Raw genomic sequence first — 7,283 nt, forward strand, 5'->3', positions numbered from 1 at the left:
ATATTTATCCAAAAGATGTGTTGATATGTAGTGATCAAACTATTTTATGTAAGATATTCCAACTTATTTATTTTAATTCCATTCTACTTAAAAAATGTCAGAAATGTTTTTGATTTTGATTAATTCTTAAAATAAGCTGTTAATTGACTAAAATAGGTTAATGGAACAAACCTAATTTTTTAATGCTGTAAAACTTATTTATTTTAAGCATTATACACTAACCCCATTAAGCTCAGGTTAAACTGAAGGGAGTGGAAATATTCACTTAAGAATTAATTGCCTCCATTTTTATGCTATTTTTTAAAATTAACTTTATATAGTTTCAGTGTCAATAATAAATTTGTGTCAGTTGAGGGTTCACTGCTGTTTGCAAAGTGAGATAGAACTAAAAACACCCTGAAGAGTGCACAACTTATTATTAATAGTTATAATATTTAAGACAGTGATGTAATATTACTAAATAGAAAAAGCAGACCTCTGATTAATGTGCTACAGTTTGTCAAACTTCAGGCAGCCGTTGTTTTGGCACCTTTAGACACAGTTTGTCTCTGATCTGCGCCAAAAAGACTCAAATTATTTTTCACAGTACGTTTACATTTACACTAGAGATACTAGAGATTTTTCTTCCTGGCAGACAATGAAATGTTTTTTCTCTGGCGACTTCCTGTTTTGTCAGGGTGGTTCAATAGCTATTTTAATTTGTGTATTTAATTACACATACAAGCAAATTTAGAACCAAAAACCAGATGTGTAAATGTGCACAAACGTCACACACCTTGCTGTTTATAATGACCAAGAAATTACTTGCAAGCCCACAAGTAAATGTTCTGTGCAAACAACTGGAGTCACCTAAACCTGTTTATCACCACCACCTCACACACCACATTTAAGAAGACATTTTAGTTGTAACCTGTAACTTCCATTTGGGCTCGCCAATATTCAAAATTTATTTCATGTCTATAGAACTATATATGGCAATGTTAAAATTAGAGAAGCCATTTATATTTTTCAGGCAAATTCATATTCTTGATATCCTCTTGTCGTATTGGGTTTAACATCTGTGAGAAATCAACAGAGGCCATACATTATCTGCAGCATTTCACCCTCTATCATTAAAACAGTGTCTGATCATCTATAGTACATGTACTGTCCAGTGTCTATCTCATAACAAGCTGCACAACACAGCACGGCCATTACCAGTTCTGAGCTCTCCCCAAAGTTATGGCAGGCAGAACACAGCTGCTTGTGGCTCAGCTCTCCTCTCTTCTCTAGACGGTCCTATGGGACCCTCTGCACTCTGTTTCAGAGATCTTTGCCAAAAGATACTGGACAAATGAGCAGGAGCTGTATCCCATTTCATAAAGATGAGAAAAAGACAGAAGGAAGCAGCAGTTTGAGGAGAAACACAGCAAGATGTTAGATATTTGTTGTTTTCAACACCAGCTTTAAAAGCAAGTAGACGGCACAGCGTAATGCAGGAAATGTGAAATAACAGCATCGCAAAATAGGATGAAAATACTGCTGGCAAATGTGTGTGTATGAGTGGGTGTGTAGGTGGGTGTATGTGCATGCATTCATATTTACATGCTTCTTCTAAATTTGTATCCAATGCTGCCTTTCAAGCACCAGCACTCCTGGGAGAACGTGTGCATTTAATAATTCAGCCTTTTCAAAATTATATAGAGAATAAAGCGGGGAAATAATTCTGCATCAACTGATATGTTTTCAGCCTGAGTAATGGAAACAGCAACCATCAAGGGAAAATGAGCCATACCTTTGTAGTAAACACTGACTTGATATTCAAAGCTCCAGTTTTCCCTTTTGGATATATTTGATTTATGTTAAACCAGAAACACAATAACACCCAACATTATCTAAAGATGCAGTGTAATCCTTAAGTGAGCCAAATATCAAAGCCGAACACCCACAACCGACTGGTCAAAAGCAAAATTGGACCAAGTGCAAAGGAGGAATGGGAATATACAATAGCATAGATTAGTGAACCGTGAAATACAGACAGCGGAATTCAGATTGTGAGTCTTTGCACTTGGCAAGAGGCGTCGTAGCCGGTAGACATAACAGACAGACAAGCAGCTGTTGGCCATGTTGTCCTCTCCTCCTCTCAAGCTTCAGGTAGATCTGCTGCCAGGCCCAGACGCAGCCAACACCCAGCTCCCACTGAGATGCCTGGCACAGTTTACCTTTATCCTTAAAGTAGCTTAATGACAATGTGTCTGTATTCATGCAGAGAAAAGTCGGCGATACAACGAGCCGTTACAGCTCACCCAGGTTTAGGTCAGCGGCGTAGCTGGGTTGGAATAACCCGGGAAGATCATGCTCTGATTATGGGAAACCAGGTTAAGATGTCTTTGTCATATAAAACATTTTACAATAGCACAGAAACACCTGAAGCATCCCTGTCAGAAGAAAGAGACCGCAGAGCTCAATCAGTGCACTTTGTATGCTGAGGTTAACCAGGTACCCTTGACCAATCATATCGTCTTATACGGCTACATTTTTGGTTTGTTGCCCTCTTACTTGTATCCTTACTGAATTCTCATCTCATCATAATGCCCAGTTAGTTGCTTCACTTCCTAAAACTCGCAGCGTTTCTAAAGGACGCTTTCATGTTTGATGCCACACAGACCTTGAAATGAACTCCGGAAAATGTTAAAATCACTATCTGTTACTCAGAGTATAAGTTATAGAAACGTGTACTCTCACATTATTAGGGACACATTTTGATGGTTCAGACGTTTACATAATTCCTGATGGTAATATTACCTTTGTTCTACATCAGACACCACACTGTAAGCTGAGTTAAAGAAGGAAGTATTCTGTTAATTGATTTAGTTATGTTAGCACTGAGAATAAATTGGTATCAAAAGTTTCTGTAACCTCACCCTTCACACTCACCCTAATTCAAAACTAATCCTACTACTAATCCTTTTACTGTAACCTCTGAAAAGTTATCACAGCAACAATCACTTTATCCTCCTTCATGATAATTGCAAGGTCAATAGTGGTATTACATCATGCGTGTGACAAACTGCTTGCAAATATTTGATTGTTGCGCACCGTGCTGTGGCAGATGATGTTTAATTGCCATGTAGCAAAAGTTCACCCTGCTAGAGCTGCAACTAACAACTATTTTGATAATTGATTACTCTGTTGATTATTACTAATATTAATCCATTGTTAATAAGATAAAATTGATTGGATATTGCTCAAGTTTCTGACGTGAAGAAATGAATGATTCACTTGAGACTGTCTCTGACTGATGGCATTGAATATTTGAAAAACTCCAGAACAGTGTGTTATACTCCAGTGTCTCTCCAACCTAATTTTACTTAATTAGTATTAAATAATCTGTCACCTCTGGCAGATTTGTGTCTTATTTGATGGACAAATGCGCCATTACAGCTTAATAAAGAAAAATAACTAACATGAGTGGGGGTAAAATGGAGCGGGAGATGGATCGGCAGTTTGGTGTGGCGTCTGCAGTGTTGCAGGCACTGTGCCGGACTGTCGTGGTGAAGAGGGAGCTGAGCAGGAAGGCAAAGCTTTGGATTTAATGGTCCATCTACGTCCCAACCCTCACCGATGGTCATGAGCTCTGGGTAGTGACCGAAAGAATGAGATCACGGATACAAGCAGCCGAAATGAGTTTCCTCTGTGGGATGGCTGGGCTCAGCTTTAGAGATAGAGTAAGAAACTCAGACATCCAGAGGGAGCTCGGAGTAGAGCCGCTGGTCCTTCGCGTTGAACGGGTCAGCTGAGGTGGTTTGGGCATCTGATCAGGATGCCTCCTGGGTGCTCATTATTTCATGCCATTAGACAGAGACAGTCTAAAGTGAAATCTTTAATTCTTCATAACATAAACTTGCTCCAGAGACAAAGGAGACGGTGCCATTTCCTGTAATTCATCACGAGCTACACAAGGCGCAGCATTGGCTGGATGACCCAACCTTAGGAGACGCTGCCACAGCGCCGTGCATGCATCATATCATAGACCCAATGAATCTATGACAACATTCACTGGCAACATTTTTTACAAATTCATCGATTAGTTGTTGAAGCCCTGCGTTTTGTTTTTGTTGCACCAAATTGAAATGAATGAGGGTGCTTGACAGCTCTATATATCCTGGATCATATCCTATTCAGTGACAGTGTCTGCACATGGCATATACGATGTGGCGAAGGTTTGTGTACGGATCATGAACTCCCATCTACTGCATGACAGTTACACTTGCTACATGCCCATCCACCACTTCAGCCGCCTCACACTCACTTTCTGCCTATGTACACAAGGGCCAAACTACTTCCTGATCTTGGCACAGACCATTTGTATTAGATTGTAAATTGTAAGGTGTGGAATACTGGGCTCTATTTTCCAGTGTTGTTGCACTGCATGTCTTCCCTGATGTATATGAACAGAAACACAAACATGGACACACAGTTCTTTACCTTACAGTACCATCTAGTCCAAACACAGCCTGTAAAATCTGAATACCTTCCCCATCCTAATATGAATGGGAGATTAAAAAAGAACAGCCGCATATTTGCACAGCTCATCCTCTTTAATTAAACTTGGCCAATTCCTGTTTGCACATCTAATCCTAGTCCCGCATACAACTGATGGGGATATGATCAGGTCTAAGGAAGGGCAGAGGAGTGCTTGAGCATGAATGTGTGTTATCGTATGTGTGTCAGTGCCCTATTTGTGCCTGAAACATGTTGAGTAAATACATAGAGATATTGCTGAAGGCAAGAGAGGTGTTGGAGAAAGCAGTGCAGGCACGGTGTGGTCAAGCATGGCGGCTTGGGTGGTAGCCCAATCACTTTGGACAATGAGGGGTGTCGCGGAAAAATCGATAAGTACGCTTTCATTTTTTTCGCCTTCCTCTTCCCTCGAGCTCCAAAAGTTCATGACGTGTGTGTGTGTTAAATGGAGAGAAAGAATGTTTCATATTGTAAATAGAGAGAGACAAAGTGGGAGGATATATCAGTAATAACGCAAAGAAAGTGAAATAAACAATAAGTTAAGAGAGAGATAAAGGGGAAGCACAGTGTGGGCTCTTTGTACTGGAAGCCCATCAGCAGCTGCTCTTCTTCTTGGCCAGCTGCTGTCAGTATGCACAGCCTCATGGGAACTGCCTGCGTCCTGTCAGTATTACTGGATCTGTCAGCTGCTGCAACAAACAGTCACACACAATAACCCAACCTTGCATACTTAGATATGTATACACGCATGCATAGCTGACACGCATGCATTGCAACCTGAAGAAGAAGCATGCAGAGGCCGTTTTAAGACGAAGCAGCATGATGAAGATATGCACACACTGCACAGAGTATATACGTGCACACACATCCACACACAGCCATCAGTTTGGGTGTCATGATCACCCATTTCAGAGGAAGGCAGACTGCTGAGCAACAAATACAAAGGTGCAATGGCTTCATATTGATCATTCCCAGGGATCAATACCAGGCTACTTTGATATCTCACTCCCAGAGAAAGAGCCCACATCTGTGAATGCCGGTGTATCATAACACACTTTCCATCCCTTATCCACCTCCTTATTCACCTGTTTCTCACAGCAAACATAATTCATCTCACCCAAAAGACTGTTTCACGCATGGATCCATCTGGATGCCTTTTCCAAGTGTGTGTTATCTAGTTTCATGCTTTGACATCTCCCTATATGGACACAGTGTGCGCCACTACTTATCAGTGGAAAAGTTATAACAACGGCCAGAGCAAAATTTCCTGCCCCAGGTGTTTTCATTCCCCTTGTTTGTACAGTCCACGAACCACCACACACACACACACACACACACACACACACACACACACACACACACACACACACACCACTCCCTAGCCTACTTCCTTTCAATTGCCCCAACCAATCACTTTACAGGATCTTGGCCTGTCAATCCCGAGCTCCGGTAATCAATTCATTAATTACATCCCTCTCCCTGCAGACTCACTTCCCTCATGCCACCCCAGTATCAGTTACATTACACTGCAATTAGATTAAATTACTAAGAACAACCCGCATGTGACAGCCGCTATGGCAGCGTCAGGGGGGTATTATGCTGACTCCACGACAAACCCACTGCGTAATTTGTAAAATGGAAATATTGTCTGTTTGTTAATGGAGGTTATTTGATAAGTACATAAATGAGGAGATGCAGTAATAGGCCTGTCGGGATCCTGCAAATAACAAACCCAAAGTCTGGGGTGGCTATGCTGCCTGAGAGTAATATTCTACAATGTTCTACAGATGTGAAACAAGGTCTATTATAACCAATTATTAAATAAAATATACATTAATTCATTTATCAATTAAGAATAAAAAGGTCTGTGAGACATATTACATCTTTGTGGGAATAGTTTCTTTGACATTTTGGGAAATTAAAATTGTTGCTTGCTTAGAGAGTTCAATAATTAATCCCTCTCTAATGTCTGTATATGAAGCTGCAGTCAACAGGTGATTAGCTTAGCTTAGCATTACTGGAAACAAGGAAACAGCTAGCCTCAGTCTGTTCAAAATTAACTGCCTCTAAATTTGATGAATTAATATGTTTAATTCATTTTACATTTCTGTTTGAGTACAGATGAGACAAGCAATACTACATGTTCATTAGTCAGCTACAGAGCAAAAAACATGAGGATATTTTGAGGTAGATCATAACTAATAATAATGATAACTATAATACAGTAAAATTGCCTGGTAATATTCTGTACATGGTTAGTAGAGCCTGGCACTGTATATCCTACTATTAAATGGAGAAACCTCTGTCCGTCCGTCTGTCATCATCCCTTTTCCTCCTCACTTCTTTGACCTATTTCTCTGAACTTGCACATAGGCTTGCATCTTGATCATGTGCAGACAGCCACGATGCTGTTTTTGCATTTTTCCCACATTTCTACTGTTATTCGCGTTTTTCCACTACCCATTCATACTGTGAGCACCATTAGCAGCACGAGCTGCGCATGCGCGGAGACCACTTGGAAAACAGTTTGGCTGGGAAGCCTTTATCTCCAACACTTGCGGATCGAAACCACTTGGAAAGCACCTGCGCTCGGACCACAGTTTATGGGTGGGACATGCAATTTCAAGCACCAACACTTGCTGAAGACTAAGGTAATTATTTTACTGAACGAACGCGCGTCTGTGTCTGTGTGCGCGAGCCAGCCGTTACGTATTTTCACTTTACTGACATTAGCCTACAAACATTACAAACTAAACATTGCGTTGTGCACTTTGCACAGT

This window comes from Epinephelus lanceolatus, chromosome 20 (assembly GCF_041903045.1).
Source record: "Epinephelus lanceolatus isolate andai-2023 chromosome 20, ASM4190304v1, whole genome shotgun sequence".
Lineage (NCBI taxonomy): Eukaryota > Metazoa > Chordata > Actinopteri > Perciformes > Serranidae > Epinephelus > Epinephelus lanceolatus.